The 23,197-nt window shown below is 39.0% G+C and overlaps 1 protein-coding gene across 2 annotated transcripts in view; it reads left to right on the forward strand.

The window, feature by feature from the left end:
• Positions 1–274: 274 nt before the first annotated feature.
• The window catches only part of WASF2 (WASP family member 2), a 70,591-nt gene continuing 47,668 nt past the window's right edge, over positions 275–23,197 (forward strand). Inside the window, exons 1-2 of one of the 2 annotated variants that reach the window (XM_070775607.1) lie at positions 302–428; positions 5,182–5,482. The gene's annotated coding sequence lies outside the window, so the exon portion shown is untranslated. Of the gene's footprint in view, positions 429–5,181; positions 5,483–23,197 lie in introns of both variants that reach the window. The other variant, XM_019980331.2, reaches the window with a different exon arrangement.

A 23,197-nucleotide genomic window follows, 5' to 3' on the forward strand; every position in this document is an offset into this window, starting at 1 on the left:
CTTTGAATATAAGAGTTGGTTTAGTTTCAAAGCCACCCCCACTTCACTTGGTTTGCCCCTTGCTGTTTACTCCGATTGCGGAAGTAGCTCGGGTGGAGCTCCCGGGACAGTACCCTTGAGTACGTCGTTTGCGTAGCTTTTAACTGACATTGCACTCAGGCCAATGGAAAGCCCGGAAGTCCCAGGCGGGTGGGGCAGAGAGCCAATCAGGGCTGTTGGCGGGGTGTGGCTGCGTCCCAGGGCGGGGAATCGCGTAATGGCGGACGCGGGCCGGGCGAGCGCGGCTGGGGGCGTATCGCGCTGAGGCGGGGGGGGGCGGGGGGTCCGGCTGTGTGGCAACCCGAGAGGTGGCCGGAGAGAGCAGACCCTGTGCGGAGAAGGGCGGCTGGCCAGCCCTTCTGACGCTAAGGGAGACCGCGCGAGACCAGGTGAGCAACAAGTCCCCGCGGGCGGGCCCAGCCGTGAGGCGCCGGGCCCGGTCGGGTCGCCTCTCCCGAGCCGCTCAGGGTTCCGGAGGAGTGGGTGCCGCGCCTCCAGCCACATACCGACTGAGAGCCGGTGAGCGGTCAGCGCGGGGTGATGTCTCACAGTACACTCCCCTCCCCAGAGAGGAGGTATCCCGGAGATCCCCTCGGAGGCTTGGAAGGGCCCGCGAGGCTGCGAAAGTACCCCAACCTGATTTATCTGTGCTTTCAACTCGCTGTGTGACCTTGGGCAAGTCACTTCCCTTTCTGGGCCTCGTTTTACCCAGTTGTAAAACGAAGGCTTTGCGGGCAGACGTTGTCAGAGATCTTCTCTCGGCGGAGCCTCAGTTTCCATTTCTCGGCCATGAAGGCATTAAAGCGCTCTTTGAGACTTCTGGCCTCAGTTGCAGAGTGGCGGAGAGGAATGTGTGTGTACGTGAGTGTAGGTGTGTGTCCAGGATGGTCTGCAAAGTAATAAGGAAAGTTGGCTAAAGGGGCCCATCGAGGAAGACTCTGGATGGACCCCAGACTATAATGGGATGGGGTCTGGTTGTCTTGGTCTTCCAGGACCCTAGAGTCTCTGAGATGGGGAAGTTTTGTACAGTTCTTCATAGAATCGGAGAAGAGGAAGGGATCCTTGGAGCCTCTTGGGGCTGTGATTGAAATTTAGGCCCCAAAGAACTCGCTTTTCTTTTGGGTGGTTTAGAAGGAACATTTATGGTGCTCCTACTGTATGTCAAACAGGTTCTTGTTTAATTTTTACAGCCACACTTGAGAATTTATAGGTAAACTAAGTTTCAGAGGACTTAAGTAACTTGCCCAAGGTCACACAGTAAGGTTCAGAGCTTACCAACATTAGGGTGTTTCCTTTGAGAATCACTGGTCTAGGGGCAATTGACTGTCTACTTAAAGGAAGTTTGCTTTGTCATGGATGGGGGAGGGGTTGGGTCCCAGACACTTGAATTGACTTCTGACAAGGAGACAGGCTGGGTCTTAATCTCTGGTTGGTTAATCATAAGTGCATCCCCTTTGTTCAGTTTGTGAGTTGGAAAGGACCGTTAGCGAATTGTAAAAGTCACTCGGAAGTGTGTCAGGATCTCAAGAGAACTCAGTTTGAATCCTGATTGCATGGCCAGTAGAAGTTCACTAACTATTGGTGCATAGACTTGACTCTTGGTTTGGAATGGTGCCAGCCTAGTAACTTTTTCTCTTCCCTAAGAAGGCCAAGCTTTCTTGGGATGGAAGGAATTTCCCATTTGTTAGTGCAAATTTCTTTGGATTCTTGGGGTGAAAGTTTCAATAGCCCGCTTCTTGATTAAGTGAAATACTCCTTTCTTTTTGCTTCCTGTTATTTGACTTCTAGATTAGTGAAGATTGTGGACCTAGAGTGGGTACTACAAATAAATTGCAACCCTTAATTTTTCCAAGTCTCAGAGCTTTTGGTTAATCAAAATGGTAGGTCGGCAGTGTGCATTGTTCTCATATGTCAACCGTAGGGAAGAAAATTGGAAGAGGAAGTTGCTGAGAAGGAGGGCGTTTCTTAGCATTGGAGCCAATATGTATTTCTTTGTTTGAAATTCTAAAACCAGAAAAGCTGCAACTGAAGGAGGAAGCAAGGAAAGAACTGTGAAACTCTTCTTCCCATTGAAATGTTTTTAAGGACTGTTCCTGTTGTTGTCCCCTGTCCAAGGCTCTGCTTTCACAGAAAAAGTCACTTGTAATATGTTCTACGTTCAGAGATTATGTTCTAGAATGAAAGAATTTTAAATCTTAAACCTTCTGAGATAATTTTTAAAAAGTCAGAACTGAATATGTTATTTGTCAGTGAATAATTGTTTTTCTCAACATAATTACCAATTGTCATCTTTGGGATTCTTTTTTTAAAACTGTCATTTAAATTAGTGGATTTCAGCCTGAGAGGACTTGATCTAGATATTGGATGATGCAAATGTCCCCATCAATTGAAAAACAAAAAATGGTGTGTTTTTTGACATTTGTTAAGTCTTTATAATGCTTTATTTTGCAGGATTGCATAGGTGTGAATAGTTAAGACATTAAATTTATTATCTATTGCATGTAAAGATTTGCATTTACTCTTAATATCAGTTGTATTTTCTGTAAAAGATTTAGTCTTAATTATATATAGTTTATCAGTCTGCAGTACTGTGGGCGGGGGGAGGTTCTTGGGACTAGTTGTGCTTCTGAATTTAGAATTTTGGAAAAGAAATGTACATATATTGTAAGTTATGTAACATCCCTGAGAGGTGTGGGGCAGCGCCTTGTAATCGAACACAATTCTATTTCTGCAGTAAAATGTCAGAATGTTCACACCAACTGGGATAAATAAATGTTATGAATAGCCTCATGTCATTTCATTTATAGTCGTTTCATGTTAGGATTTGCCACCAAATGAATAATGAAAACTTGTTTTTTATAGCCTTTTGGATTTTGGAAATAAGGAATTGTGGAATTTTATGGATATAATTTATATGATGAACAATTACAAGGACAAATATTGTCAACCAAGCAAATTTTAAAGTCATAGGTCCTAAAAACAGTATTACATAGAAGACACTTTTTTCTTTCATATGATATTCTTATTTTAATATACATCAATATGCATTTTTCCTCAAGTACAAAATTTTACCTTTTAATACCATTATTGGTCTCTATCTTAGATGTTTGAATGACATCCCTGCCCTCTATTTTTTTTTCCTGCCCTCTTTTTTTAAAAAGTAATTTATAGGTCTTGTGATCATCAATTTTTATGTAGCAATTAAGAGAATTGTATCTTTTCCCATATAATTCAGAGAAAGACTAATCAGGTGAGGATCTGTAGAATCATGTTTGCAGAATTTAAAGTTTGAAGGTGGTCTTTAGTATGAGGTTATTGCTGCTGGATGAGATTTAGATCAAAATTTTTACGTTTTTAACTTTTCAAGCTTCTTCAATTTGTACATCAAGGAGTTTACTAAAATATATTGGATTTAGATAGTTTTGATTTATATTTTTACTTTTTTAAAAATTTCAATTATTTACCATGTGAAAAACTGAAGTTTACCAGCCTTATGAATTTGGGTGATTTCTTTAAACGGCCAAGGACCTCTAGGAGCGCATTTACAAAAATTCAGTCTGCTCTTTACTATTCTTGAACAATTCAACTAGGAGTGAGGTAGACTGGTATTGTTAGAGGTTAAATAATTATTTTTCCTATTTAAAAGAAGGCCTTCGACAGCATGAATTTGAGAGATTCTGGGCTTCAGGACAAACTGCCACCTGATTTGAGGGCCTCAATTCATTCTCCTAATTGGAGTGTCTTCATAGTTTCTGAGACTGGCACTTTGACTGTCTGGGAGATAGAAAGGGTGTGGAACAGTGTATCAGTGTAACTGTGTATTAGGTGTAGTTGGTGTTTGATTGGACTAGGGAATAGAAGTAGTTCTTATCCAGACTACCTCAGTTTCTTCTGTTTGGTAAGGATTGATAATATTGCAAAAGGGTTACAAATTAGTGAACAAACATACTATTACAATTTACTCTGTTATGACTGTGGTTAAGCTCTTCAAGACAAGCACTGTGTATTACACTTCTTGTATATTCTGTAAAGCCTAAAGGCCAAGGCATCACACTTTTGTTGCATCAGAATTTACCATCAAAAAGGAAATTATATCTGAGAATTCTGATGTCAGTAAACAACCAGGGTTGACAACCATTGAGGTAAGCACCTGGAAGGTGTTCAGTAAATACATGTTGATTAATTTGATATTGGACTTCCCTGGTGGCTCAGACAGTAAAGTGTCTTTCTACAATGTGGGAGACCTGGGTTCGATACCTGAGTCGGGAAGATCCCCTGGAGAAGGAAATGGCAGCCCACTCCAGTGCTATTGCCTGGAAAATCCCATGGACGGAAGAGCCTGGTAGGCTGCAGTCCATGGAGTCACAAAGAGTCGGACACGACTGAGCAACTCCATGTTGGTTCTGGCATGAATTGGGTAGGGTGGAAGAGGATTTTTTCATAAAGTTAAATAGCTTTCCAAGATACCAGCACACATCCAACAGTTGGCAGATCTGGACGCATAGTCAGTTCATTGCAGGTTACTCTGCCAGCATCGTCATCCTGATTTTGTGATCTAGGCAAGATTAGATACAGTCTTGTCGACAGGCAACTGGAAGTTCTACTAAATCTGTAGATAGTGGCCTTACTGACTACTGTGATAGGTTGGTGACAATTGCTAAATGAAAGAATTGTTGGGATTTGGGTTGTGGAGGTGGGCTGCTGGGTACCGGCAATGCCAAGGGAAAAAGTGGAAAGTTGTAATTTGTGTCTCCAAAACATAACAGAATGCGTGGAACATAATTGGTATTCCACAGTTTTTTTTGAATGGCTTTTTGTCTAGAAAGAGACATTGTAAGCTGTGAAGTAAGATGCTTCCTACTCATCCTTCAGAACTGAGCTAAGATGTCTTCTAAGATGTGAATCATTCCTAGGAAAAGTTGAGTGACTCCCTTGTTTGTCTTCTCCTTCATTAAAGCATTTATCGGATATTGTCAAATCAGATAACAGACAAATTATAAAACTCTTTGCTTTACCTGGCGATGAGCTTCTTATGGGCTGGGCTCTGTTGTTCATTTCTGTATGACCGATTGTGAAACACACAATAAAGCCTTTTTTTTTTGCCATGCGACGTGTAATGTCGGATCTTGGTTCCCCCGCCAGGGATCTAATCCACATCACCTGTGGTGGAAGTGAAGCGTCTTAACCACTGGACCTCCAGGAAGTCTCAATAAAGGCTTGATAGATGCTGCTGCTGCTGCTGCTGCTAAGTCGCTTCAGTCGTGTCCGACTCTGTGCGACCCCATAGACGGCAGCCCACAAGGCTCCCCTGTCCCTGGGATTCTCCAGGCAAGAACACTGGAGTGGGTTACCATTTCCTTCTCCAACGCGTGAAAGTGAAAAGTGAAGTGAAGTCGCTCAGTTGCGTCGGACCCTCAGCAACCCCATCTATGGGATTTTCCAGGCAAGAGTACTGGAGTGGGGTGCCATTGCCTTCTCCGTGATAGATGCTAGTAATGTTTAATTTAGGCCTCTGTCTTCTGTTTCATTCTTGTAGGCTTCTCTTTTTCCAATTTATGGTCTTTCCTTTTCAGTTCATTCCAACAAACATTTATTGAGAGGTAGGTCTTTATTGAGCCTTGGGTTCAGGTTTCTCATCCTTAGTGCTATTGACATTTTGGGTTGAATAATATGCTGTATAGTGGTAGACTGTTGTGGGAATTGTAGTATCTTTAGCGGTATCCCTGGTCTTTACCCACTACCTATTAATGGTAACTACACCTCTGTCCCTTCTCAGCTGTGCCAACCAGAAGTGTTTCCAGATATTGTCAAATGTCTTTTGGGGGGAAAATTGCCCTCTGTTGAAAACTCTGTCAAGGATAGGGTCATACAGCGGAAATGAATGTAGGTGTCCTCACATATGCACTGTCCTTCCATTCCTCTTTTCTGGTTATATAGTCTCTTGTCTCTGACTTTTGGATAAGAAAGAAAAATGAGGGAAATCAGGAGGTGACAAACTTAAAATAGCACCATCATTTTTATTCTGCTCAAATTTTATTTTATTTGGTTTAAATTTATTAGAGCAGTACAGTTGAATTATTTATGCAGATTTTGTGAATTCAGTTTCTGCCACTGATTAGGTAAAGAACTACTAGAATATTACTACTTTGAATAAAAGACTCAGCTTTTCTCAGAAAAGCTGTTTTAACACTTAGAGAATAACCAGCATTGGTCTTATAGAGAACTTGCCAGGACTTGTCAGGATTCTTCTCAGCTAATTTTTGAGCTTCTTGGCTAAGATACCTCTTTTAATGTTTCTACATAGATACTTCATAACTCTAAACATGTTTAGCTAATGAGCATGTTTTTCTGAGCTCAGTATTTTTTTGTGGTAGGTGGATTGGTCAAGGCAGTGATCCTCTTGGTTCCTTTGGACGCTCATAAAATGATGACAAGTTAGCAGTAGCACTGGGGACTTGAGTCCTTTGGCCAGCCCTCTACAGGATAGCATAACCATTCATGTCTTAGTCACCATTAAAGTGAAGTGAATGAGGGTTTTTTTTCCCCTGTTCCATTTAAAGTTATGAATAGTACTCTAGAGAATTCAAATGTATAGTTATGAATGGTATCTCAGAATAGTTACCATTTATGCAAATGAAACACACTTCTTAACTTAGAAACCAAACAGAATTGAATTAGAAAAGAGAAGAATAGAAACAAGAATTGTTGAATGCTTACAGAAGAAATAACATTCAGATATAGAATTACCGCAGAAAAATTTGGTTGTCTTCATGATTTCTATACACTAATAAAGACAAACAGTTTGAGATTGATGGGAGAGGCTATTAGACTTTGCCTATGATATTATTTTTCAAGCTGCTTTTCTTTTTGGGTAAATATGGGAAAGCCTGAGACATACTCTCAGTTATAAGATGAATTCTGAATTCTAGTTGAACAGAATTAAGTTTCTTATTTTTAGAATGTAGAAGCCCTTTTTGGAAGAAGCAGTGGTTTAACTCTGTTCCAATTTGAGTAAATATGTGTATGTATGTGCACAGATACACATTTACACACACTTATGTTATGACTTACGGAGACATTTAAACTTTGTAATTGACATAGTAAAGTAGTGAGCAACTCTTTTACTCTCACATATTTAGAATTGAGACCTTTTCCTCCTGTGATTATGCCATTGTTCTGGCAAGTACTCAGTCTAGCAAGCTTTCTCTCAAGTCGTATCTTGAGTAATTGTTTTTAACTGTGTAGAAGGAGGTCTTAGATCATGTCCATGATGTTCCTTTCCCTTCACAATGGAGAACTATAAGTAAATTTCCCTTTGTAGAATACTGATAGTCTTTAAAGAATAGTGTTCCTGATAACAAAGCCATTTGTGGTATTATGAGAAATATAAGATCCACTTTGCCCCCATTTTACCTTTAAAGTTCTTTGAACATTCATAGGGTGATAGTTTGCAAAGCACAGTCTCTGACTTTGATACATGTTACAGTCAGTTCCCAGCATTGAGATAAATTATGTTAGCTACATTTTATACCCATAAATGGGCTTCCCCATGGCTCAGTGGTAAAGAATCCGCCTGCCAATTCAGGAGACACAGGAGACGGGGGTTCGATTCCTGGGTCAGAAAGATCCCCTGGAGGAGGAAATGGCAATCCGTTCCAGTATTCTTGACAGGAAAATCCCATGGACAAACGAGCCTGGTGGGCTACAGCCCTTGGGGTAGCAGAGAGTCAGATGTGACTGAGCATACATACAGATAAGCAGCCTCAGAGAGGTTAAGTAACTTCCTTAAAGTCATTCAACTAATAAATAACAGATTTGAGATTGAACCCTGTCTTTTGAGATTGAACCCTGTCTTTTTTTTAAAAATGAGATTTCTTTAAAGGTAAAATTTACATATAGTGGAATACATAGAAATACAAGTATGTAATTATTGATAGATGAGTTTTGACACATGTAAATACGTGGATGGCTAACACCCAGTCAAGAGATAGAATGTCTCCATAACCCTCCTCAGTTCCTTGCTGTCTTATAGGCAGCCACTGTTGTGATTTCTATCCTTGCATATTAATTTTTCCTGTTCTTGGCTCATGCAGTATGTACTCTTGTGTCTGAATTCTACTGTTCAAAATAGTTTTTGATGTCCGTGTTAGTGTGTATATCAGTGTGAATCTTTTTTTTTTTTTTTTTTCATTTTTTCAGTGTGAATCTTAAGTCTTGTGGTGTATGTATAGAGTTCTTTCCAACAAACTGTAACTCCTTATTTGCTAATTCTTATATCCATTTTTTTGGCTTTGGTATTTGCATGTAATTTACTTCATTTTTCTAATATATTAGATTTATTTGTTTTTAAAATGTCTTTGGAATTACAAAAGTAATACATGCTCATTGCAACAAATTATAGAATTAGAAGTGAGTAAAGAGTGAAAGTTTCCTCAGATTTATTTTTATTTCTTCATTTTTCCAGTTATGAAAATAATATGAGCTCTTTTTTGTTTTTAAAGCCAAATTAAAAAAATATGAAACAGAGAATGAGTTACCCGTAATCCCATTGGGCTTCCCTGATAGCTCAGTTGGTAAAGAATCCTCCTGCAGTGCAGGAGATCCCAGTTTGATTCCTGGGTTATTCTTGGGCTTCCCTGTGGCTCATATGGTAAAGAATCTGCGTGCAATGTGGGAGACCTAGGTTCCATCCCTGGGTTGGGAAGATCCCATGGAGAAGGGAAAGGCTACCCGCTCATGGACTGTATAGTCCACAGGGTCAACAGGAGTTGGACACACTGAGCGACTTTCACTTTCACATAATCCCACTAGTTAGCATTTTGATATATTTTCCTCTTTTTCTGCAGTTTGTTTACCATATCTGAGACCACAGTTTAGGGATTTTTAGGCTTCCCTTCTTTTATTAGGTTTGTTACATCCTCATTAATCAGTTATTATTTCAGTGTTTGTGCTTGTGGTCACCCTAAATCTGAGTATCTAACTGGTGGTGACCTTGGCTGGGCTGGACTCATCAAGCAGCCTTTTTGAATACTTACTGTATACTCCTTAATCACTCATCTCATTCTTGCATACCCAGCATCCAACATTTCTTGCAGAGTAGGAGGCAGTTAGTTGTGGTTATGAGTATAGATTCCAGAGTCAGCCCATCTGGTTTCAAATGTAGGCTCCTCCATGTATTAGCTTTGTGTGTAGCCTTGGGCATTGACTCGCTTAGGTTCAGTTTTCTCATCTGTAAGAGAGGGACCTGTCTAGTTAAATTAAGACAATGAATGGCGTATTTGGTTGGATATATCATCTCGTCCAGAATTCTGCTGCTAATGGTAAAGGGGTGAAAGTGTCAGCCTCAAAGTTTAAGGCTCTGTTCTAAAGTTTGTAATTTTTCTTAGGAAGAAGGTTCTTATGGAAAAGCTGCCTATGAATTTTTCTAGACTATCTTTGATTGTTTTTTCCCTTACATTCTGTACTCATCATCTGAGTAATGAGTTTTATTACTTTATGTATTGGATTGGGTAGTAAACTATTACTTTTTATTAGTCCTAATAAAAGTAGTAAATGTAGACTGTATACTAGGTAGTGTGCATATCTCCATCCTCATGGCAGCCCTTCAAATTAGATATTTAAAGATGAGAAAATCGAGGCTCAAAGTATCATGCCCACTGTCACACAGCTAAGCCTACTGGGATTAAAGCTCAATTCCTTCCTGCCTTCATTTTTTTCCCCTTCTTCCCTTTCCCCCTTCCCTTCCCTTTTTTGACATAAAACTTCTGTCTGTCTTATTCTAAAACCTGGGCTTAAAATTAAAAAAATATATACTTTATTTTTGTTTGTTTATTTACGCTTCTAACTGGATTGTAACTTTTAAGATTTGATGTAGTCTACCATTTCACACCCTCTTCGTTTCATACTAATGTGTCCTTTATATATCTATATTAAAAATATATATATATACTTACATAAGCTCCTCTGTCCTTTGGCCTTTTTGGGTATCTTTTTAGGCCTTCTCTATTTTACCTTTTTGTGTTATGGTGACCACAACTGCACATTCTATTCTAATACAGATACACTTTGCTTGGTACAAGGGCAGGATGATGTGTTCCCTGTTTCCAAAGCTTTGGTAATAATGACCAGCATTTTGTTGCCTTTTTGTAGCTGTATTCAGCATAAATCCAGGCATGACCTTATTTTTGTCTACATGGATGCTATTTTCCACCTTTCTTAACACACGACTTTGTATCATCGTAACTCTAGCTACTACTTTAGAGTCGTATGCAAGCTGAGAAGATTCACTAGACAGTTTTTTTTCTAGATAATTTCTAAAAATGTTATTTCTGATAGGTTTCAGCATTAATCACTGGGGGATCCCCTTGTTTATAGGTCTGCCTTGAGAAGAAGGTAAATACTATATCAGAACACTCTTTATTTCTGTTTCTAAATGAATTCTCCAGAGAAAAAAAATAAGTCTTAAATAGTATTTATTTACTGTTTTCACTAGCCTTTGGAGGAATTTAAAAAAATTTTCATTCTATTCATGTTACATCACGTATCCTTTCACTTCAGACATGCATATGTGTTACCTGAAGCTTTGCAAACAATAGGTTCTCTGTAGGACCTTAATGTATTAAATGTTCGACAATAATACCCAGTATTGGGTTACTAGTTTAACATTCAACAAAAAATTATTGAATATCTGTTATGTGCCAGGCATGAAGAACACAGCTCAGTGATTGTAAGAGGCAAGGTCTCTGCTCTCATGCAGTTTAAGGAGGCTCGGGTAGGCAATAAGTAAACACATAAATCAAGATTAAATTAATCACATAGACAAATAAATCAAGATAGCCTGGAGAAATATCAGCAACTTCAGATATGCAGATGATATCACTCTAATGGCAGAGAGTGAAGAGGAACTAAAGAGTGTTCTGTTGAGGGTGAAAGAGGAGAGTGAAAACGCTGACTTGAAACTCACCATTCAAAAAAGTAGATGATGGCTCAGGTCCCATCACTTCATGGCAAATAGATGGGGAAAAAGTGGAAATAGTGACAGATTTTATTTTCTTGGGCTCCAAAATCACTGAGGACAGTGACTGAAGCCATGAATTAAAAGACGCTTACTCCTTATAAGAAAAGTTATGACAAACATAGACAGCATATTAAAAAGCAGAGACATCACTTTGCCAACAAAGGTTGTCTAGTCAAAGCTCTGGTTTTCCCAGTGGTCGTGTGCAGATGTCAGAGGTGGACCATAAAGGCGACCGAGTGAGGAAGAATCAGTGCTTTGAACTGTGGTGTGGAGGAGACTTGAGAGTCCCTCGGACGGCAGGGAGATCCAACCAGGCAACCCTAAAGGAGATCAGCCCTGAACATTCACTGGAAGGACTGATGCTGAAGCTGAAACTCCAGTACAGTGGCCACCTGGTGCGAAGAACTGACTTACTGGAAAAGACCCTGATGCTGGGAAAGATTGAAGGCAGGAGAAGTGAGTGACAGTGGATGCGATGGTTGGATGATGCCATGGACTCAATGGACAGGAGTTTGAGCAAACTCTGGGAGATAGTGAAGGACAGGGAAGCCTGGTGTGCTGTAGTCCGTGGGGTCGCAAAGAATTGGACACAACTTAGTGACTGAACAACAAAAACAAACTCATAAAATATTGAAAGATTGTGATATGTTAGTAAGAGAATAAAATAAGGTGTTATAACAGAAATAATGGAGGAACTTAGAGATGGTTGGGCTTCCCTGGTGGCTCAGTTGGTAAAGAATCTGCCTGCAATGTGGGAGACCTGGGTTCGATCCCTGGATTGTGAAGAATCCCTGGAGGAAAGCACGGCAACCCACTCCAGTATTCTTGTGTGGAGAATCCCCATGGACAGAGGAGCCCGGTAATCTATGGTCCCTGGGGTCACAAAGAGTCAGACATGACTGAGTGTCTAAGCACAGCACAGAGATGGTCAGAAAAGGCTTCTGTGAGACGGTGACAAACCAAAACTGAAGAGTGAAAATGAATGAACCAAATGAAGAGGTGAGGAAAAGACAGTTCCGAGGTAGAAGGAGAAGGAACGAAGGGCAAAGGTATTTCAAAGCTTAGTAGGCTTGCTAAGTTTTATTTTTAAGTAAAATGGGAAGTCTTGATGAGATTTTATTTTTTTAATTCAGATGCTTGAACAGTTTTTTTTAAAAACTGTTGTTTTTCTTTCTTTTTGGCCCCACTGTGTGGCTTGCGAGCGAGATCTTAGTTCCCCAGCTAGGGATTGAACCTGTGGCTGGCAGTGAAAGTCCAGTGAAACCACTGGACTGCCAGGGTATTCCCTTTAAAAAGTTGTTAATGCAAAATTTCAAGCATATATAAAAGTAAAAAATGGTATAATGAACCCCTGTGTATCTATTTCCTGACTAGAGTTACTAATTCATGGCTAATTTTTTCCTCTAATACTCTGTCTCTTCCCCTAATGTTATTTTTTTCAACAGTTAATGTAACTTTTATTTATTTTTATTTTTTAAGCTTTATCAAGATATTTTGACAAACAAAAATCTTATATTAAGGTATACAACATGAAAATTTGGTGTATGTGTATACATTGTGAAATGATTAACCACAATCAAGCCAATTAACACATACATCACCTCACATAGTAACTATTAATCATGTAACTTTTGTTTTAAATTACTATCTAGCCTATATAGACAGCAGCAGTTTAAATACTTGAATTAACAGACCTTTTTTTTTTTTCATTTTTATAACAGCTTTTTTGAGATGTTATTGGCATAAACCACATATTGAAATGTAAAATTTGGTAATTTTTGACATATGTATATACCATTAAAGACACTACCATAATTAAGATAATGAACATCTTCATCACCCATAAATCTTTCCTCCTGCCTCTTTGTAATCACTCCCTTCTGCTCTGTTGCTCACCTTCACACTCCCAGCCACAGGCAACAACTGATACATTATCACTATAAATTATTTTGAATCTTCTAGCCAGTGTGCATGCTCAGTTGTGTCCGGCTCTTTGTATTCCTTTGGACAATAGTCTGCCAGGCTCCTCTGTCCATGGGATTTTTCAGGCAAGAATAACTGGAGAGGTTTGCCATTTCCTCCTCCAGGGGATTTTCCCAACCCAGGGATCTAACTCTTGTCTCCTTGTCTCCTGAGTTGCAGGCAGATTCTTTACCTGCTGAGCCATCAGGAAATCTAAAATTTTATATAAATGGAATCATACAGTACGTGCTGATTGACAGAGGTCTGGTGTCTTTCATTTGGGATGATTATTTTGAGATTCATCCATGTTGTTGCAAGTTTCACTGGTTGTCAAGTAATAATCCATTACATGAATATAGTAGTTTGTTTATCCATTCACCTGTTGATGGATATTTGGATGTTTCTAGTTTGGGGCTATTACAAATTAAGCTGCTATGAACATTTGTGTGCAAGTTTTTATGTGGACATTTCTTTTTGATTTTTAAAAGTGAGATGCAGGGCTTCCCTGGTGGCTAAGTGATAAAGAATCGCCTGTGAATACAGGAGTCACAGGTTCAATCCCTGATCCGGGAAGATTCCACATGCCTCAGAGCAGCTTAGCCTGTGCACCACAAGTGCTGAACCTGTGCTCTAGAGCCGATGGTCTGCAACAAGAGAGGCCACCTCAATGTGAAGCCTGTGCACCGCCAGTAGAGAGTAGCCCCCACTCGCCGAAACCAGAGGAAAGCCCGAGCAGTAATGAAGACCCAGCACAGCCATAAATAAATAAATAAATATGTATATAAAGTGAGATACAATTCACATACCAAACAATTTACCCATTTAAAACATGCAGTTCAGGGACCCCAGTGGTCTGGTGATTGAGAATCTGCCTTGTGATGCAGGGGACCAAGGTTCAATCCCCGGTCGGGGAACTAAGATCCCACATGCCATTGGACAACTAAGCCCGCGCTACCTGTAGCGGGTGACTCAACTAGAGAGACGTCTGCATGTTGCAAGGAAACTCTATGTGCTGCAACTAAGACCCCAACCCAGCCAAAAATAAATAAATATTAAAAACAAAAATAAAATATGCAATTCAGTGTTTTTTAGTCTATTCACAAGGTTATACAGACATCACCACTGTTTAATTCCAAAATGCAGAGTGTTTTTATTACACTAGAAAGAAACCCCATACCTATTAGAAGTCACTCCCCTATGGCAAAACCAATATTGTAAAGTAAAAAAAATAAACAAAAAGAAGTCACTCCCCATTTTCCCCTCCCCACAGCCCTAGACAACCATTAATCTGCTTCTTGTGTCTGTGGATTTGCCCTTTCTGGACATTTCATATAAATTCAGTCATACAATACATGGTGTTTTGTGGTTGGCTTCTCTCACCTAGCATAATGCTTTCAAGTGTCCATCATGTGGTAGGCTTGTATCACTACTCCATTGTATGGATGTAACACTTTTATTTATTCATCAGTTAGTGGACATTTGGTTTGTTACCACTTTTTTGCTGTCATGAATAACGGTGCTATAACATATAGAGATTTTTTGGAGTGGATGTATGTTTTCATTTCTCTTGAGTACATACCTATGAATGGGTTCGCCGGGTCATATGGTAACACAGAAACTGCCAGTCTGTTTTCCACCAGCACTGTCTGATTCCAGTTTTTGCACACCCTCACCAATATTTCTCATCTGTTTTTTATAGCCATCCTAGTGAGTGTGAAATGATACCTCATAGCTTTCGTTTTGTTTTTGAAGTATAGTTGATTTATAGTGTGGTGTCAGTGTTTGGCGTACAGCATAGTGGTTCAGTTATACATGTATATGTTCTTTTTCTAATTCTTTTCCACTGTAGTTTGTTACAAGATCCTGAGTGTAGTCCCTGTGCTATACAGTAGGACCTCTTGTTTATCTGCTTTTTATGTAGTAGTTTGTATCAGCTAATCCCAAATGCCTAGTTTACCCACCTCCCACATAGCTAATGTTTTGCTTTCCATTTCCCTACTAACTAGTGTGATGTTGAGCAGCCTTCATGTATTTGTTGGCTGTTTCTGTATCTTCTTTGGAGAATGTCTGTTTAAATGTTTTACCCATTCTTAAGTTGGGTTGTTCATCCTTTTTATTATTGTATTGTATAGTTTTTTATATGTTCTGGATACAAGCCCCTTACCAGATATGATATGTAAATATTTTCTTTTCATTTCTGTGTGTTGTCTTTTTACTTTCTTGCTGTGACCTTTGAAACACAAAAGTTTCTTAATTTTGATGAAGTACGGTTTATCTACTTTTCCTTTGGTTGGTTGTTTTTCTGGGTGTCCTATCTAAGAAACCATTGCCTAGTCCAGGATTGTGAAGATTTACACCTATATTTTCTCCTTAGAGTTTTATACTTTTAGATCTTATAGTTAAGCCTTTGATCCATTTTGAGTTAATTTTTTGTTATGGTGTTAGGTAGAGGTTCAACTTTATTCTTTTCAGATGAGTATCCAATTGTCCCAGCACCATATATTGAAAAGACAATTTGTTCCCCATTGAATTTTTTTGCATCCTTGCTAAAAATAAATTGACCATAGAGGTTTTGGGGAGTTCTCAGTTCTTATCCACTGACCTGAATGTCTGTTCTTACACCAGTGTCACAGTCTTGATTACTGAAGCTCTTTTATTATAAATTTTGAAATATAAAAGTATGAGTCCTTCAGCTTTGTTCTGTTTTTCAATATTGTTTTGACTTTTTGAGTCCCTTGCACTTCCATATGAATTTGGGCTCAGCTTGTCAATTTCTGCCAAAAAAAAAAAATTCAGCTGGGATTTTAATAGGAATTTCATTGAATCTGTAGATTAATTTAGGATGTATTGCCGTCGGAACAATATTAAGTCTTTCACTCTTTTAATATAGGGTGTTTTTTCATTTATTTAGGCCTTTAAAATTTTTCTCTATATTTTGAAGTCTTTACAAGTTTTACACTTCTTTTATTAAATTTATTCCTAAGTATTCCTAAATTTATTTTGATGCATTTGTAAATGAAATTATTTTCTTAGTTTAATTTTTGGATTGTTTATTGCTAGTGTATAGGAATAAAATTGATTTTTTAAAAAGAAATTTATTTTGCTGCGTTGTGGGTCTTACTTGCAGCACATCATTTCTTCATTGAGTCATGGGGAATCTTTTGTTGCAGTTCATGGACTCTAATTGTGGCTCACGGGCTTAGTTGCTCTGAGGCATGGGGGATCTTAGTTCCCTGACAGGGATTGAATCCTTGTCCCTTGCATTGCAAGGTGGATTCTTTTAACCACTGGACCACTAGGGGAGTCCCTAAAATTGATTTTTGTATATTGATCTTGTATCCTGCTGCCTTGGTTCTAACAGTGTTTTGATGGATTTCTTAGCATTTTCTGTATTACACGATCATGTTATCTGCAAATAGAATTTACTTCTTTCTTTCCAGTCTCATGCCTTTTATTTCTTTTTCTTACCTGATTGCCCTGGCTGGAACCTCCAGCACAGTATTGAACAGAAGTGATAAGAATGGATATTGCGGCCTTGTTCCTAACTTTAGGGGGAAGTCTTTGGGTTTTTTTTTTTTTTTTTTTTAATTAATTAATTTATTTGGCTGCACTGGGCCTTAGTTGCAGCATATGGGATTTAGTTCCCTGACCAGGGATTGAACTCAGGTCCCCTGCATTGGGGGCATGGAGTCTTAGCCACTGGACCACCAGGGAAGTCCCTTTGTCTGGTTTTGATAGCACAGTAGTACTGGCCTCATAGAATAAGTTCAGACTTGTTTGCCCTTATTATTTTTGAAGCAGACTTCATTTGTAAATATTTCAGCATATATATAATATGTATATATATATATATATATATATATATATAATGCAAGTATTTCCCCCACAGGAACATGATTATATTAGCATTGTCACACCCCAGTGTCTTTAAATATCCATTTAGTTAGTGTTTTAAAGAGGGAGTAGGTATGTGATATGATTTCCATTTTTTATAGATTAATCCAGGGACTTCCTTGGTGGTCCAGTGGCTAGACCACCCCAGCTCCCAATGCAGGGAGCCAGGTTCAGTCCCTGACCAGGGAACTAGATCCCACTTGCTGCTCCTGAGAGTTTGCATGCAGCGACTAAAGATTCCGTGTGCCACAATGAAGACTGAAGATCCTGTATGCCACAACGAAGACCCAACGCAGCCAACTAAATAAATAATTTTTTTTTAAAGAAAAGATTAATCCAATTGCTGCAAAAAAAAAAAATTTATTTGAGGGGCAGGGATTGATTTAAGGTGAATAGCAGAAGTCCGGAGAAGGCAATGGCACCCCACTCCAGTACTCTTGCCTGGAAAATCCCATGGACAGAGGAGCCTGGTAGGCTGCAGTCCATGGGGTTGCGAAGAGTCGGACACGACTGAGTGACTTCCCTTTCACTTTTCACTTTCATGCATTGGAGAAGGAAATGGCAACCCACTCGAGTGTTCTTGCCTGGAGAATCCCAGGGACGGGGTCGCCTGGTGGGCTGCTGTCTATGGCGTCACACAGAGTCGGACACAACTGAAGTGACTTAGCATAGCATAGCATAGCATAGCAGAAGTCCAGGTGTGGTAGAGATGTCAGCTAGGTTGGTGGAAGAAGAAATGAGAGAAGTAGATGTATTTAGTAAGTATTTTGGAGGTAGAGCCGATAGGCTTGATGATGAATTAGATATGTGGGTCAAGGAAGAAAACAAGGATTGAGCATGCCTTCCTTCTAGAAACTCTTCTCTAAACTTTTTAACAGGGCGTTGTTCTGATTCTCTGGCTTTCCTTGATCTTTCTTCTTTGTCGGTCTCCAGGTGGTCCTGTGTCCTTACCTTTCTCTTTATGCTTTTGTGTTAGGAGGTCATCTCTTCTCTCATGTCTTTGACTATCACCTCCTCTGTTTGGAAACTTCCAGATCTGTATTTCCACCTTTGAACCCCAGTCCCAGAATTCCTATTGAATTCTTCCACTTGGTCATCTCTTCTGCACCTTCAGCTTTTCATGGATTGTTTGCTTTTGGGAACCAGTGATCATATTGGTACAACTTGTTTCCTTCTTGCTAGGGAGACATGGTAAAAGTTTTTCAGGATGGATTTTATACTTTTTATACAGGTTTTAACGATGGAACCTCTGCTTTTCTGACAATGTTGCTTAGCACACCTGGGCAGCATTTTCCTTCAGCACCTTGACTTCCTCCTAAGTTAAAACAGGAAGGCTGAGCTGTTCTTCTGCCCATCCCACCCCCCAAACCCCCTTATTTACTTATTCACTCAGTCAGTCGTTTATTCAGTACATTTCAGAGCTAGTATAGGTCTGCCAACATACCAAACATTGGCTCTACTGTTTCCCCAGTTCAGTGAGATGTAAGGCCTTAGTTGCTGGTTGACTTTCCTGACCTTCCCCTTTTCATGCCAAGATATTCTCAGGTCCCTCCCTCTTTTCCCTACTATACCAGTTCAGGTTCCTTGTTAGCTTTGCCTTGACTGTTGCTTCTACTTTCTGTATTGCGCCTGTCCCCACTCCCACCGCCCCCCAGGTCCATTCTGTTCTTCTCTACTCAAGTGAGATGTATGTGTGTGTGCTCAGTCAGTCAGTCTTGTCCCACTCTTTGTGACCTCATGAACTGTAGCCTGCCAGGCTTCTCTGTCCATGGAATTTTCCAGGCAATAATACCAAGTGAGATGCCTAGCATCTTCCTAAATATTCTTTAATCTGTATCTCTTCTTGTGTGACTCCTATCTCTTAGCGACTAAAGTACAAACTCAACCTGATATTTAAGATTCTATCATCTGGCCATACTTGTCTTTCCAGCCGTGTTCCCTACTGCTTTTGCAATAATGTACTCATCTTCATTCCTCAGAAATGTCTCATTATTTTCTGCTTATGTACCTCTGCTCACACTGTCCACCTTAGACATAATACTCCTTGTCTTTACATGTCGAAATCCTGCCTATTTTAACACCTAGTTATATGACACTCTTCTATCATGCCTTTTTGTGATTTACTTAACCAGGTAAACCATAACTTCATCACTTTTACTTTATTTTATATTTATGTTCTTTTCTTGTCTCTCCTGTATTATGAAACTCTTTAAACAGAAACTCTTATATCTGCATACATCTTCTACAGTGCTATGGCCTTTGCATTTAGTAATTACTTAATAAATATTTGTTGAGTGAAGTAATATTGCAAGTAACATTCCTGGAAGCAAAAAACTAGATTGAATGACTTCTTGAGGTACCTGCCAACCCCATCTTTTATTTTCATAGATATTTGTAGATTCACAAGCTGGAAGTGTCCTTATAGTAAAATTTTTTCTCATAAAAAAAGTATGTTTAGAAAATTTCAAACATTACAGATGTAGAGAAGATGATGTAATGAACCTCTACATGTCCGTCACTGGACTTCCACAATCATCAGTCTCATGGTCAGTCTTGTTTCATCTGTACTGCTACTGTCGCATCCTCACAAGATTTTTTTGAAAGAAATTCCATGCACCATATCATTTAAATTGTAAGTAATTTCATTATGTGGCTTTAAAAGGTAATTATTCTTGAAAAAAAAATAATCACAGTACACAGTAACATCATTGAACATCCAGTTAGTGTTCATATTTCCACAGTTGCTTTCTCTTTTCCCTCTCTCCCTTCACCAGTGCTCCTCCCTTCTCTCTAAACAGTTGGTTTATTCAAATCAGGTTCCAAAAAAATGTCCATACATTGATTTGGTTTATATGGCTCTTAAGTCTCTTTTAATCTTTGGGTTCTCTTGCCTCTTTTTTCCCTTATATTTTTGTTGTTGTTGATGAAACCAAGTTTTCTTATTCTAGATTTTGCTTATTGAATTTCTGTGATTTATTTGTTTCTCTGCCGCTTGTATTCCTTGTAAACTGGTTGTTAGATCTAGAGCACCGTTATCTAATAGAAATATTCAAGTCTGAAGTGAAATTTAAATTTTCTAGTAGGTGCATTTAAGAGGTAAGAAGAAACAGGTGAAATTCATTTTATTGTAAGTTACTATCGTTTCACCATGTAATAAATATAAAAATTATTGAGATATTTTACATACTAAACCTTTGTGGTTTGGAGTGTATTTTACACTCACAGCACGTGCAGTTCATGTGAGCCAGCCACATTTCACGTGCTCAGTAGCTTCATGTGTGTAGTGGCTGTTTACTGGTCAGCACAACGCTGATGGCCTGAACTAAATCAGCTCCCTGCTTTGACGATATAATGCTTCCTAAGTGTGGTTGTGTTCTGTCAGAAGGCCTGTAATGTCCAGATGTCTCTTTTTGTGTTGTAAGTGGTCATGGATGATTACCTAGATGTTTGCAAAATGGTGATATTCATTCCTGTTCTATCATTCTTTTTTTTTCCCCTATTATTCTTTCTTCATTTATGAGCTGGAATACTTAAAAAAAGAAAAACTTCCCTAATCAACTCTTTGGTTTCTCTGAAGTTTTTGATTTGTGCATGAAAGGCAGGATAAATACTCTATTCTTTACCTTTATTCCCTTATTTGCAAGTTTGAAAATAAGTTGGTTCCCTGATACACTCCAAAGGGAATGAATGAGTTGTTTGGGTTTTTAAAAAAAGTATCATCATGAGTTTTAGCATACTTGATATGTTTTAGTCTATTGTAGTTATTTTTACTGATGTTCAGTTTGTTCCGTCTTGAACTAGTGGGAGCCTCCTCAGGTTGGCTCCTGATTCCTTTTGACATAACTGAAGTAGTCTTTGATACTGTTCCTTGCTTTCTAGTTTATAAGATGTTCCAGACTCGTCTTGAACAATTCCTGCCCTTTAGTCAAAGAGCTCTGGATGCTTTCAGTGAGATATGGTATTTAAAGACCACATTTATTGCTTAGAAAACTGAGGGCTCTAGAAGTAGAGTGATTTAACCAAGGTCACACAGATTAGCAGCATAAGCTGACCTGGAACCTGAGGCTTCTGGCTCTTAACTCTGCCATTGCCATTTTGTCTTCTTTCTCTACTTAGCTTCTGCGGCAGCTGTTTTAACTGCATTTGAGCTTCTACTCTAGGCCGTCAGGGGAAGATAGGTTTTGTGGGTCATTGTTGGAGGTACAATCAAACCTCATTAATTTGGGCTAATTGGGGTAAATCCTAGTGAGAGTGTTGTGTTTTGTTTTTCTTTAGGTGCAGCTGTTACTTTGAGCCATAACTGAAACTAGGCTAATAATGTTACCAGGTTATTTTGTTAGGTAGAGGTCCCTGTACCTGGTTTAATGAATAGCTGAGAATGATGTGCAATTTAACTTTAATTGTATGTAAATTAGACTCCTGAAATGCTTAAAAACAGCTCATTAAACATTTCTCCCTGCAATCTTATTTACACCATTTTCTTAGCCAGGCTTTTCTTTATTAGAGTGCAGAGGTTAACTTTAGCTCAGATCTGAGTTTATCTCAAGTTTCAAATGGGTATGGAGTCTATGTTAATAAAGTGTTGCCTCAAGTTCAGAGAATTTTATTTTATTTTTTATTTTAATTTGTTATTTTTTTTTAAGTTCAGAGAATTTTAGAAAAAATATTTGAGAAAATACAGAGGAAGAGCATCTGAAAGTCAGACATCTGGCATTTTCAGCAGAGCAGAATGCAACTCCTTGCATTTGAAAGGAAGCTGAAAGTACTTTTGAAAGTCAAAGAGCTTTCCAAAAGCTTGTTCACCTACCTAAAAAGTCTATCATCCTAGGGCCTCACTCTGAGGTAGCTGTGTTTGTATTGAGGGGCAGAGGATCTAGGTGTGCGAAGGCTGTCGGTGTTGCCTGTTGGCTCTGTGGCCCAGAGTAAGTGTGTTGACCTCTCTGAGCCTTAATTTATTCATCTATAACAAGGTAATTAAAATTGGAAGTAGTAATACATGTTCTTTTTACCTCACAGACTTCTTGTGAAATTCAAATCAGCTAATTAATCAAATGACATAGTAGATATTTATTGAATTAATGAGAGATGACATGAAAGTGCCTTTTAAACTAAAAGCCTTGTTTGACTATAAGCATTATTAGAATAATGTAGAGTGGGTGCACTGATACATACAAATGATCAAAAGCATGACAGCAGAGGGAGGAGATTCAAGATGTCTGTCCAGAACTTTATTGCCATTTCACTACAGAGGTAGATAGCACTTCACGCCTCAAGAACCTTTGACAGCATCATGGTTTTATAGCACAGTACTCCTGCTTATGTGAAGACCCTGAGTTACTAAGGAAAAGATTGAATTATATTTTGTGTATTGTGTTTAAGAAATAATGGATATGCACAACATATTTTACAGAGGGTTTTCATTAAAATGACTTCAAGAAGTATAGTGTCTAGGGACTTCCTTGGTGGTCCAGTGATTAAGATTCCCTGCTCCCCGTGAAGAGGGTAGGAGTTCGTTCCCTGGTTGGGGAACTAAGATCACACATGCTGAACAGCATGCCTCCCCCCGCCAAAAAACACACACACACACACAATAGAACTATAGTGTCTAAAGAGTTATTTTCATTATCCAACAATTATTGTACTTTGTATGGAGTCTGTGTGTTACCTCATGGACTGTGGCCCACTGCCCCGCTCCTCTGTCCATAGGATTCTCCAGGCAAGAATACTGGAGTGGGTTGCAATGCCCTCTTCCAGGGGATCTTCCCCACCCAGGGATCGAACTTCGGTCTCTTGCACTGCACTGCAGGCAGATTCTTTACCGTCTGAGCCACCATGGAAGCCCTATATGGAGTCTGTCTCTCCCTAAAAGCAGCTAATACCTGTATTAAATGCCAAAAACTGTTCTAAATTCTGTATGTTTACTCCTTTATTTCTCCCAGTAATCCCATGAGGGAAAAATTAAGAAACCTGGCCACAATTCTGGATTAGAATCCTGGATTGAGGGAAAAAAATTCCCATAAAGAGCATTATTGGGACAATTGGTAAAATTTAGATATGGACTTTATGTTGCATAATAATACTGTATTGTTATTGTTAAATTTTCTAATGTGATAATTGGACTGTAGTATGTTCTTAGGAGTTGACTTTCTGAAGTATTTAGACATAGAGGCACCATGTCTATCTACAACCTGTTATCAAAATAGTTTAAAAATTAGTAAGAAATTGTGTGTGTGGTGAAGATAAAAAAGTAAATATGGCAAAATGTTCATAATTGGTGGACCTCGG

Source organism: Bos indicus, chromosome 2 (genome assembly GCF_029378745.1).
Source record: "Bos indicus isolate NIAB-ARS_2022 breed Sahiwal x Tharparkar chromosome 2, NIAB-ARS_B.indTharparkar_mat_pri_1.0, whole genome shotgun sequence".
Lineage (NCBI taxonomy): Eukaryota > Metazoa > Chordata > Mammalia > Artiodactyla > Bovidae > Bos > Bos indicus.